This window comes from Equus quagga, chromosome 12 (genome assembly GCF_021613505.1).
Source record: "Equus quagga isolate Etosha38 chromosome 12, UCLA_HA_Equagga_1.0, whole genome shotgun sequence".
In the NCBI taxonomy this organism is placed as follows: domain Eukaryota; kingdom Metazoa; phylum Chordata; class Mammalia; order Perissodactyla; family Equidae; genus Equus; species Equus quagga.
The window spans coordinates 24,167,419-24,181,259 of record NC_060278.1 but is presented as its reverse complement, the minus strand read 5'-3'; positions in this window follow the sequence as shown (position 1 = coordinate 24,181,259).

Genomic DNA, 13,841 nt, shown 5'->3' with positions numbered 1-13,841 from the left:
TAATAGGAGTTGAAAGGAACTACCCTATAATATCATTTAACATAGGTGAGAGTATATAAACAAGTGAAAGCAAGAACAGTATGCTTGTACCTTGGAAATTTAAAATGCTGTTTTATAGCTGTGATGATAAGATTATGGAAGGAAACTGTCAAATGATTAGAAATGTCATTTTTTTAATTAGACCCAGTCATTGAAATTTTTGGCTTATTTTTTAGTAAAGCTGAAGACATTATTTAAAATCAGTGTGCCTGTGTCAAATAGATGACAGATAGGGGATCATGTTCTATGTATAACATTCCAGGTGTGTTTTGACACTGTCGACTCTAAACCACATATGGCTCAACAGGTAATGTCCATAAGGCTGACCTCTATATCAACTTTTTACTTTCTGTTTACTTGGTATAAATACATACCTGTCTAAATGATGATTTGTCTCTTACAGAGCAAGTTATGGCAGTCAGAGAGAAAAACAGGACAATGAAGTTAACTTGTTAGTATGGGATTACTAAAGCAGTTGCTTTGTGTAGATTTAATCTTCATTATAGCCTGATCAGTTACTTTCCTTGCCATCATCAAAACACTGGAAATTTCATAATGACAAAAGACAAGCCAACTCAAATATAGATAGATATGCACATACATACATATAGATATGTGCATAAAGCTTTTAAACATGCATAGATTGTTCATATTAAATTTAGTTACCTATAAGAGCCAGAAGCTATTCATTATAAGCTGAAACAGAGGGAAAAATAGATTTTTAATATATTCCACATCGGATCATGTGATTATGTCTGTCTTCTATGACAATTTTGTAAATTGAAATTTTCGCACATAAATTTTTTTTTTTTTGTCGGGGGAAGATTCACCCTAAGCTAACATCTGTGGCCAATCTTCCTCCTTTTTTCTTCCTTTTTTCTCCCATAAAGCCCCAGTACATGGTTGTCTATACTTGTAAGTTCTTTTGGTTCTTCTATGTGAGCTGCCTTCACAGCATTGCCACTGACAGATGAGTGGCCTGGTTCTGCACCTGGGAACTGAACCCAGGCCACTGAAGTGGAGTGTGCTGAACTTCACCCAATAGGCCATCAGGGCTGGGTCCACACATGAACATTTTGATTCTCTAATATTCTTCTTATATTGAACCTTGGAGTTACCTAGTTTATTAGCTAAAATCCTAAAATATTATGGGTTTCCTATGTATCAGATTATAGTCAAATACATTAAAGAAAAGCTGTACTCACAAACTTCTTCAAGACAGACCCTTCTCTCCTTTGGCCTGTGAGTGGGATGGTGTGAGGCATTACCCTTAAGATTCATAGAAGTCTTTTTGTCCCAATGAGAGAATCTATGAGTCACTGACCTCTATCATTCTGAGATGTTATCAAAGACTTCTAGCTGCATCCTTGAGTTAGTCTTGACCCTGAGGCCAAGTTCTTTCGGCAGCCTTGTATTTGCGTTTTTCCCATAAAGCCATTTTTTACTTTGAGGATCTTTTGCTGACTGGAGAGACTTCCTTGGGCACTCTATATTCCCGTTAAATTCTCATTAAACACTGAACAGTTCATTCTTTAGCTTATTTCTCTCTTGCAATACCTTATCTACAGTTAAAGAAGACAACTGAGACTTCAACATTCCTTCCTGGAAACTCCTTAGCCAAATCCACAAGTTTTGAGGTACTTTTTCCATATTCTGAGCTACTACAGGTGGCAGTTTCATTAACTTTTCTGCCATGACATAACATTGGCCTTCATTCTTTCCAGCCTCCAGAGCAATTTCCTCATTATCACCCTCCACTAAACAGTCTTCTTTCTCTTTTTCCAATCTCTTTCTGCTCCTCACTCCTAAAGAAAAATGCACGTGTTCAAGGTTTTTTACGGAAGCACATCCCCTGGCTGTAACAATTTCTGTATCAACTGTCTATTGTTGTACAAACTCTCCAGAATAACTGGCTTAAAGTGATAGCTATTTTATTTGCTAATGACTTTGTAGGTTAAGCTCTGGATGGAATGTTTCTGTCTCCCCACACCAATTAACAAGTTGAAGACTTAACCCCCAATGTGATTATATTCTGAATGGGCCCTTTTTGAGATAATTAAGTTTAGACAAGGTCATGAGGATGGGGCCCTCATCATGAGATTAGTGCCCTTATAGGAAGAGACGCTGGAGGAGCCTGCCCTCTTTCTCTTTTTCGGCCATGTGAGGACACAGCAAGAAGGTGGCTGCCCACAAGCCAGGAAGAGAGCCCTCACTAGAAACCAACCATACTGGCACCTTGGTTTTGGACTTCTGTCTTCCAGAACTATGAGGAAGGAAATATCTGTTGTTTAAGCCGCCCAGTCTTTGATATTTTGTTATGGCAGTGCAAGCTGACTAATGCGCGTGCCCACACAAACTTGTCTATAGCAGCATTGTTCGTAAGAGTCAAAAGTGGAAGCAATCCAAATGTCCATCGACTGATAATGGATAAAGGAAATGTGATATATCCATAAAATGAAATATAATTCATCAATACAAAGGAAAGAAGGACTAGTGCATACTACAACGTGGATGAACCTTGAAAACATTATGTTGAGAAGACAGACAGCAAAGACTACATATTGTATGATTCTATTTAAATGAAATATACTGGAACAGACAAATCCATAGAGACAGAAAGCAGATTAGCTGTTGCCAGAGGTTGGAGGAAGGAGGGGTAGGGATGTTGCTGCATATATGTATAATGAATATAGGGTTTCTTTTCGGGGTGATGAAAATGTTCCAAAATTAGATCGTGGTGATGGTTGCACATCTTTTGGATTTAGTAAAAATCATTGACTTGTCTACTTTAAAGGGTGAGTTTTATGGTGAAATTTCCATCTCAATAAAGCTCCTGTAAAAAACTAATTTTATCTATTTTTCAAAATCTTTAAGAAATATGGCTACTAGAAATTTTAAGTTACTTATGTGGCCTGTGTTATACTACGATTGTTCTAGATGATCGAAAGGCAAGCATTTATGGAGGTGAGGGATAGAATATTTAAATTCAGTGGTGACTATACAGTTAGAATAAAGAACAGCTGTTTAAGAAGGATAATATATTAGAAATGTTAAAGGTATTGTATGGCTGAAATAAAAAGTTAAGTTTAGAAGAGGATATGTAGGAGATAAAACTTGTTTTAGAAACTATTCTAATGTAATAAAGTGCTTCAAAAGCCATAAAAAACAGCTTATACTTGAATATTAAATTTTTATATGTTTCTTTCTTATCTGTTTTTTTTCTTTTTTTATAGAATTGGCAACCGAGCTAACAACTGCTGCCAATCTTTTTTTTTTTTTTTCAATTGCTTTTTCTCCCCAAATTCCCCCAGCACATAGTTGCATATTTTAGTTGTGGGTCCTTTTAGTTGTGGCATGTGGGACGCCGCCTCAGCATGGCCTGATGAGTGGTGCTATGTCCACGCCCAGGATCCAAACCAGCGAAACCCTGGGCTGCCAAAGTGGAGTGCGCGAACTTAACTACTCGGCCATGGGGCCAGTCCCTTCTTATCTGTTTTACTAGCTGTTATAGGAAATAATTTCATTTAGAAGACATTTCTTTAGTTAACTATTTTATATAAATGCTCCTAGACTATGTTGATAAGACTTTTGGATTTTTAGGTGTGTCAAATAACTTCAAAGTCTATCTCCAAAATAAAATATTAAAAGAAAGCATTTGATAGAAAATCACTTCTTTAAACCAAAGGAAACTTTAGCATCTTTTTTTTTTTTCCTTTGGTGAGGAAGATTGTCCCTCAGCTAACATCTGTGCCCATATTTCTTTATTTTGTATGTGGGACGCCACCCCAGCATGTGTTGATAAGCAGTGTGTAGGTCCACACTCGGGAACTCAACTGGTGAACTCTGGGCTGCTGAAGCAGAGCATGTGAACTCAAACCACCTGGCAGGACCAGCATCTTTATTTATTTATTTTTTTTGGAGTAAGATTAGCCCTGAGCTAATATCTGCTGCCCGTCCTCCTCTTTTTGCTGAGGAAGACTGGCCCTGAGCTAACATCCGTGCCCGTCTTCCTCCACTTTATATGTGGGACGCCTACCACAGCATGGCTTGACAAGTAGTGCATAGGTCCACACCTGGGCTCCAAACTGGCAAACCCTGGGCCACCGAAGTGGAACGTGCGAACTTAACCACTGCACCACTGGGCCAGCCCCAGTATCTTTTTAAAAATATATATTTCTAAGTGATTTTGACTTCAATGGTTAATTAATTTTCATTAATTTTAGTTTATATATTATTTTAAAAAATACATTGAAATAACTCCAAATACCAAGCACCCAGAAGGAAAATACATAATTCTGAGAGAGTGACCCATCTAATATGAAGGATCCAACACTTTTAGGTAACTGATGCAGAAAAGCATTGTAAAACACTTGTTGTCGTAATGTAATTTTTTTAAAAAAATGAATATACTCTTGGAAATCACATTGCCATCTTTTGGATCTAGCAATGCAATAAAATAATCACTTGGCTTCTCTGTCATGAATTCCTAGGGGGAAAAGTTATTTTAAATCTCGTAATGAAAAGAAGGAAGTAAATATGTATACTTTCCTACTTCTTCTTTTCATATTTTGTGTTTTGAGACATTTTGTCTCATGCCTTCTGGTTAATGGAAACTGGAAATTTTGGGTGAGTTTGTGAAGGTGTTGGCCTCCTCTGGTTTCAAAGACCCTTGTCATTCAATAACAATTGATGAATTATTTAACTTCATCTTGTGTCTGTTTATGTTAAAAATAGGATTAAGAATTGTCACAATTGTCTTTATAGTTTAGTCAGGGGTATCAGTTTTTGGCTTTTAAAAAAGTGTTCAGTGGAAGAAGATTTGTGCGGAAGTTCGAATTGTTTCCTTAATTGCCTCATGTCTCCACTTCACTTTCTTAGACTCCCAGTTGCACTGACAGGGTAGAGCTCTTGATGAAGTGTCAACATTTAAAGAGATGCACAAACCTTTGTACTTGTCTTACTTTGCTCAAGTCTGGATTTGCCCATTGTACAAAATAGTTCTCTAAATGATCTGAGAAGAAAAATTCTTTTAAAAAATTATGGACCATGGTAATTATTAAAGTTCAAATTTTCGTGATTTTAAAAAATAGCCTATATAATTTCCTCTATTTTTACTGGTTTTGAAGCATTAGTAGCATTTGCATGTATAACAGAAACTTTATCTACAGTAATTTAAAAGAATATGTGAAAGCAAAGTTCAATGACAAAGTGAAATGAAATATTGCACAGTATTCCATGAATCTGCATATTTTATGCAGTAATCTGCTTTAAGAAATAGTATACGGAAAATATCTTTACAATGACATAACTAGCATGAAGTAGTGTTACAGTTGTATATTTCAGGGTACACTACTTGTATGAACAATGGCAGTCCAGAATACCTATGAGACAACATTACTAATCTGAATTTTCATTTGAACAAGAACACCCTAATTCTTGATCTTAATTGGAGAAACGGGAACAGATTTCATTGGTTATAATGTTAATAGTTTATATTTAAATATTTACCATGTATTTTAATATATATTATCTCACTTAACGTATGCATATAACCATTCCAATTGCTCCACTTTCATAATTTTCTCATCAACTGCTGATATTCTTACTTAGAACTAGAAAGACTTTTACCGATTACAGTGAATGACAAAGGTGTTTACTACTGGTCTATTAAGATTATTCCTACCGCTAATCAATCAAGAAGAGAAACATCTAAAACTTAAACAGATGCTGCTAGAAAATCCCCTGACTTGACTTCATCACAACCCCTTCTACAATCCCACCCATGCCTAGTGTCCTCTATCAGAATGTATCTTATAACCCATTCTTAGAGCTACCGAAATCATCCCCTTTGCCGTGAATCACCTCCAGTCGTGGAGAAAAAGTACGTGTAAGTCTTGGCTCTATCTTTGGGCTCTAGGAAGCTCTCTGAAAGCTGAAGGATCAAAATGTGCTGTAAAAATCAGGTGCCATGGTGGAAAACAGCAATACTTTTGTAAAGATCCTGATTAGGTCAAGTTTCTCCTTTTCCATTTTACCATTATTTTTCCATTGGTAAACACATAATCCTACGTTCAGTGCTCTCCCAAATATACAAGAAAAGCCAAAGTATGGTATATTGAAACAGTAGTTGGTTTGGGGTCAGGAGATAGGTTATGATTTTCAATTTATTATTGCGGCACTTTATTTTTAATGAATCTGTTTTATGTTTCTGCTGTTTTCTTCTATGTCCTATTGCCTATAAGAAAGTTTGTTACACAGAAAATCAGAGAATAAAAAAATCAAATTATTACATATTGAGTTTCAAAATGGAGATCTAGACATAAAATGAAAACAATTGAAAAATTTAGTTTTTCTTCTTTCAGTTGATTAAATATTTCCCAGGTAGGGAAGAAGGAGAGAATATCCAGGGGGAAAAGGAACTGAGATAGATGTCCAGCTTTTGAGAGGGCATTTTGTGTCTATTCCTCTCTGCTCAGCACAGTTCATGACAGGCAAATGGGTACAGAATAGAATCCCATGTGTATTAGCCAGAGTTCTCCAGATTAGCAGAACCAATAGGATGTATATATAGATATATAAAGGAGATTTATTATGGGAATTGAGATTATATGGGAATATTATGGGATTATAGATATACCTTCTGCAAGCTTGAGCGACAGGAAAGACAGTGGTATAATTCAGTCCAAGTCTGAAGGCCCGAGAACAAGGAGCTCCGATGTTCCAGGACAGGATAAGATGGAGGTCCCAGCTCAAGAAGTGAGAGTGAATTCACTCTTCCTCCCCCTTTTCGTTCTATCCAGGCCCTCAAAGGATTAGACGATGCCCACCCACACTGGTGAGTGCAGAGCTTCTTTACTCCGTCTACTGATTCAAATGCTCATCTCTTCTGGACACACTCTCACAGACACACCGAGAAGTAATGTTTTACCAGCAATTTGGGTATCCCTTAGCTCACTCTAGTTGACATATGAAATTAACCATCACCAGATAGGTTTGAGGATCTGAGAGCAGAGAGGATCTTTGTAACTTTTTGGGATAGAGACCAGTAGATCAACAAGACCCCAGAGTGAAACAGAAATGTGTTCAGTGCGTTTTAGGTAGAAGGGTCTGAAATAGTCACATAGAGTTCCCATGTGCCCCCACGGTTGGATTCCCATGTGCCCCTCATAGTCAGCACAAGGAAGAGAGAATTCTCTACTTCAAGGCAATGTGGACATTTCAGTGGATTCCTGCATGAATGTATAAATATTACAGAAACTCTTGTAGTCCAGTGTGCTTCTTCCTATCATGAGGAGTTGCCTCTTTTAATCAATATCTCCGAGGATCATCCAGCTATTTTCTCCTGCTTTAATGCAGGAGAAATACCAAACAGCTATTCTCCCTCTGCTTCCTTGCTAACAGAAGCCTGCTTTTGTCTAAGTCTCAAGTGGCCATATGTTGTCCGCAGCCGCAAAGGGCAAGTAACGACAGGTACTGCCAAGGCTACTTGGTTGTTTAAGCTATCAAAGTTTATTGATAAAGGGAAACAGAATGAGGAGCAGGGATAAAGGAAAACAACAAATTGGTACTTACAACATCCACACCACAATCAGCCGGGGAAGTCCCGATAGTTTGTATGGCGGTGGGAGTGCCGATTGTCCGGGTCTGAGGCAGAGTGTCCATTCCTCAGTGAGACTCCCAATTGTTGTATGCCTGTGACTCCCTTTTACCCTAAGGTTTCTCTAGGTTCTGACTCAGGGTTTCAGACATTTGGATACTTTGAGTTATTTCCTCTTGTTCACACAGATGGGGTGCTTCTATCTTTTTTGTTCTCACGGATGGGATGTTTCTAAAGTCCAGTCAGGTGCCCGTCGGGGTGGCCAGCCCAGACAAGGAACATGACACGGGACATATTCTTTGTAACTTGTGCCTTAGAGTCAGGGCCGAAGTGGCCATCTTTGGCCCCTAGCCCAGACACATTCCTTCACGTAGGGCCCAGGACCGGTGTCCTTGGAAGGCGGGGAGGTCAATGAACTCTACATCTTGGGCCCTGACATCCCTACCTATCCATAGGACACTAGGCGAACTGAAAGCCCCTGTTTTAAACACATAACACAACCAACATCCAAGCAACAGAAGACAAACCGTTATAATGCGTAAAAGGGCATCCCTAAGATAATTGTTCTGCCCTGTAGGGAGCCATGAGGATAGACCAGGGGAATAATTGACATTATGCATTTGATCTTGTAAATCCTTAGTAATATCATCCAAATATGAAGTACGATCGGTAACATGAAAACAACACATGCTGGAAATTTTGGTACAAGGTAACTTATGCAGCAAAAATAAGTAATCTAAAGCAGCTCGGTGAATTAAAGCATTTTTTGGTAACTCCTGCAATTCCAAAGAAATGGCTGACAAGGCATGGGTGGTGTCACTGATTACTGATGTTAGCGCATGTGCTAAATGTTCTACAGTTCTGTGTAATTCAACAACTAAACCAGGTACGGTAATAGCAAAGCAGCTAAGGCAGCTACTGTGGTTATAGGTAATAGATTTACACTAGAATCGCAATTAGCTCTTAAATACGAGTGGTGCGTAGTTTCACAGTTGGGTGTTCTGCAATTAGAGGTGCAATTTGTCCTACCCTGCAAGCCTTAGGGGCCGGGAATGGAATGTAGAGACCAGCAGTATCCCTGCATAACCAATACCAACCAAGGGGAGAGGCAAGGGGTAAAATTTTCTATTCTTTGTGAATAATTACAATAGGTAGGTATGTAGGAGCAATTAAAACATAGACAAGCTATAGCAAGGGTACCTGTTAATGGTATATATAAGTGTTCTAAAGCCTTTGTATCACTAATTGGTTGCCAGGTGAGGTGAGAAGTTCCAGTTATATTCTTAAAATCAGTGTAAGTTCCTCCAAAGCCGAATCAGCTTACCTGCAAAAGTCTACTGGGGTATCACTATCTCTTAAACAAAAAGCAGTCTTATTCAATATTTTGTTAGTTGAATATAACCATAAATTTTCAGTCCCTAAGGCACTGGTAGGATTAGGAATAACACTAACATTAACTGACCTTTAAGTGAACGTTATCAGGGGTACCTGTTTGATATTTTGCACAAGTACATATACTTCCGCTCTGGAGGGTGGCTGACGATAATTGTATACTAAAATTATAATTATTTTGCATAGTTTGATCAGTTAAATTTTTATAAGGGGTTTGTCCAATACATTTTTGGTCAAAAATTAAATGTCCATTTAGAGTCCCTGACACAGGAACGACGGGATGCATGCAGTTGGTCCAACAATGTAACGTCAGCTGCTGACCCACTGTTATATTTGGCGGGGCTTCCACCATCACGGAGCAATCTTTAGCAGTTGTTATAGCCCAGATCTTCCACCAAATGAACAGCTATTTCTATTCACTGAGAGAAAGAAAAGTTTTGGGAACATAATATATGGTGGCATCATTAGGGTACATTAGGGCCACTGTGGCGGAGGTGCCCTGTGCTACTGCCTCCGCAGCTCGTGGCTCTGAATGGGGAGGCTTGCGAACCCATACTTTCATTCCTGGTTTCCATCTGGAATTTGTGGAGCCAAAGCCTTGAGCTTCCCTTGCCATGACTATTGTTGGTCCTGTACTTTCAACAATTGGGCGGTGTGGTAATGGTAAGAGCAACAATTGACCAATACAGTCATATTTAGTTACCTTGAAGGGTTCTAAAGCAGAACTGTATAATATAAATTTGATTTCCCCCTGGTAATCTGGGTCAATTACTCCCCCCAGTACCTGTATTCCTTTCAAGGACCATTCAGAGTGTGCAACTAATAAACCAAAGGTATTGGGGGGAAATATTAAACCAATTCCGGTAGGGATTACATGTTGTTTTCCCGGGGAAATTATACATTCAATAGTACTGGTTAAATCTACACCTGCAGCTTCCTCAGTAGCTCGATAAGGGACAGATACTGAGGGAGATATTTTCCAGTGCTGTGGAGGGGTATCTGAAAGAATATTTTTCTTTATATCCTTTGCTATGAAGCCTGTAATTCCCAACATTCTTTGTTGGGGAGTGGTGTTTCCTACGGCACGGTTATTAAGAACTTTGGTGGCTTCCTCCAAATTATCCATCCATTTAGTTAGGGGCCCTAGGCGTTTTAATTGGGGTTTTAATAGAGCATTCATTCTTTCAATAAGATCAGCAGCTTGTGGATAATAAAGTATATGATATATCCACTCAATATGGTGTGTTTTAGCAAAACACTGAACTAACTTACCTGTAAAGTGGGTACCATTATCACTTTGGATCTGCTGAGGAGTGCCAAAATAGAGTTGCGTAATTCCCAAAGTTTTAATAGTTGTCTGTTGGGTAGCCCGCCTGTGTGGGTGGGCCACTAAAAACCCAGAAAATGTATCTATTACAGTACAAACATAAATCTTCCCATAATGTGAGGGAAAACGTCCAATATAATCCATTTGCCATATTTGTGCAGGGTAAAGCCCATGCTTGATTTGCCCCATTGTGGGATGGGGAATTGCTCATTTATCCAAAATTTGGCAAGTAGGGCATTGATTTGAGGCACTCTGGAGCTGATCATACATTACAGGTAACCGACGCTGCTGTGCCCACCTGGAAGTGATTTTGGCTCCCAAGTGACCACTTTTCTGGTGGACCCATTGGGCTAGTTCTGAAGAAGCAGCTGTTGTAACCACTGATGTGGTCTTAGCCAGATGATCCGCATGCTCATCATATAGGTATTCTGTAGAGGTAGGCAACACATGAGCATCAACATGGAATACAGTAATAATCATTGAGGTACTCCACAGCCAGATGTCTTGCCATAATAGTTTTCCCCAAATTTCTCGGTTACCAAGCATCCATTCATGTTTAGCCTATCTGGGCATCCAGAGTGCTAACCCATTAGCTACTGACCGTGAGTCAGTGTATAAACAACATTGTCCTCCTAACTCTTGTTTGATGGTCTGGTAAACTGCGTACAATTCTGCATACTGGCTACTCATTCCTTTCTCCAAGGTTTTTTGAGATATAGGGTTATAGGCGACCGCCTTCCAGCAACGAGCTCCAGCTATCACCTGGGCTGAGCCATCTGTGAACCAAGCATGCTGTTGCTATTCTGCCATTAGTTGCTGAAAAGGCAGTCCCCACCATACAGGGGATTCTTGCTCCTGGGGATTTTCTTTATTAATTTCTAAAGAACCTGGAAGTGTGGGATCAAATACTTGTTCGTGCAACAATGCTTGCCCTTTGGGCCCTGGCTTCATTCTGTCCTGAATATAGCATTTCCATTTCATTATACTGGCTTCTTGAGCATGTCCAATTCGGTGAGGCACAGGTGTCCCCTGTACCCAGGTTAAAAAATGTATTTGGGGATGTAGTATAACCTCATGCCCCACACTTAAAGCCTCACTTTCTAAGAGAGCCCAATAACATGATAATAACAGTTGCTCAAAAGGAGTATAACTTTTAGCAGCTTTAGGCAACTTTTGAGTCCAAAATCCTAAAACCACCTTTTTTTAATCTTGCTTTTGACAGATATTCCAATTTGCATATCCAATTGCTGCATGGACTTGTAGCTTAATAGGTCCTTCTCATACTGGCCATAAATCTAGAGCTGTTTGTATGGCTTGTTTAGCATTTTTAAAAGCAGTTTTCTCTGGTTCACCCTACTGAAACTGATACTTTTTCCGAGTGGCTTGATATAAGGGGGCCAGGATTTGACTTAAATGTGGAATGTGTTGCTGCCAGAATCCAAACAAGCCAATAAATATTGGTGCCTCATTTTTATTTCGAGGAGGGGCAAAACTCAAAATCTTTTATTTTGCTTTTGGCAAGATTTCTCATTGTCCTTTATTCCAAATTATGCCTAAGAATGTGAGAGTTTGTGCTGGCTCCTGGATTTCGGCAGGATTTGTTTTCCATCCTTCCTCCCGTAAGGTTTCCAAAACTGTTTGCAAAGCACAATTTACCTCTTCCTGATTTAATCCTTGAATTAAGATGTCATCAATATAATGGACTAGCTGTGTACTTAAATCTATTGAGGCGTGGGACAATGTTTCCGCCACCTCCCTATGACAGATAGTGGGGCTGTGTATATATCCCTGAGGCAACCTGGTGAAAGTATATTGCTGTCCCAGCCAGGTGAAAGCAAATTGGGATTGAACTGTTTTAGCAATGGGTATAGAAAAGAAAGCATTTGCCAAATCAATTACTGCGTACCAAACACCAGGGTATTAGGATCCCAATCAGGGCCAGCTGATGCAATTGCCATATGAACCTTTTTTACATTCACCTTCCCCCGGTGGCAGCGGTATTTATATCTTGCTACACTCACAGCCACCTTTTCAGCAACATGCTGGTAGCTCCTAGCCTGATCTCCCAACACATAATTCTGGCATGGCACCATAGCCAGCCAAGACTGGCAATCAGACAGTTCCTGCTCTAATAACACCTTCTCTTTTAATATGCGATCCCAGTTTTCCATGGCCCTATGGTAAACATGTAACAAACACAATCCTCTTCTAGCCAAGAAGGCAACATTCCCTTTTCCTTTTACTGTCTGCAATCCATTCATTACATGAATAGACTCCCACATAGGGATCTTATTACTCCATGCCTCACACAATCCTGATCTTCGACTCCATTCCTGGGCCAAGGCAGAAAACTGAGGGTGCTCCCATCCCGGGACCTCAATAGGAGCTTCAGTGGTCTTTGAACAAGAAGGCCATAAATGCGGATCCTGCTCACAGTGCAAAAATTGTTGTCCGCAGCCACAAAGGGCAAGGAATAACAGGTACCGCCAAGGCTATTTGGTTGTTTAAGTAATCAAAGTTTATTGATAAAGGGAAACAGAACGAGGAGCAGGGATAAAGAGGAACAACAAATCGGTACTTACAATATCCATACCACAATCAGCTGGGGAAGTCCCAATAGTTTGTACGGCAGGTGGGAGTGCCGATTTTCCGGGTCTGAGACAAAGCATCCTTTCCTCAGTGAGACTCCCAATTGTTCTATGCTTGTGACTCCCTTTTATCCTAAGCTTTCTCTAGATTCTGACTCAGGGTTTCAGACATTTGGATACTTTGAGTTATTTCTTCTTGTTCCCACGGATGGGATGTTTCTAAAGTCCAGTCAGGTGCCCATTGGGGTGGCCAGTCCAGACAAAGATCATGACACAGGATGTATTCTTTGTAACTTGTGCCTTAGAGTCAGGGCTGAAGTAGCCATCTTTGGCCCCAAGCCCAGACACATTCCTTAGTGTAGGGCCCAGGCCCAGTGTCCTGGGAAGGCAGGGAGGTCAATGAACTCCATACACCATATATTTCAGGGGATGTGGGATCCCTTCCCAGCTCCAGTAAGTATGTCAATTTCAAGAGGCTTAGATAGTGGTTCTCAAACTTTGATTCCCAGGACCAGCAGCATCAGCATCTCATGACATAAATTCTTGAGCCTCGTCTCTGTCTTACTAAATCAGCAACCCAGGGGGTGAAGTCCTGCAACCTGTGCTGCAATAAGCCCTTCAGGCTATTGTGATGCAGGCTCAAGTTTGAGAACCTCTGGTTTAAGATAAACATGGCAATTCCATTCTCCCTGACCATGAGTGGTGTAGGATACATGAATGATACAATTCTGGCTAAGAAAATCTGAGCGGAACTCTTTAGAGGGCTAGTCTAAAAGTTTCTTCACACCTAAAAAGAGAATCTTGGAAGGGATGTGCCCTCTTACCCACTTCTAGAATTTGAAATTGTTGTTTAACCATGTGAGTTGCTGCAGAAATTTTTTTGTTGATGAGAGGACAA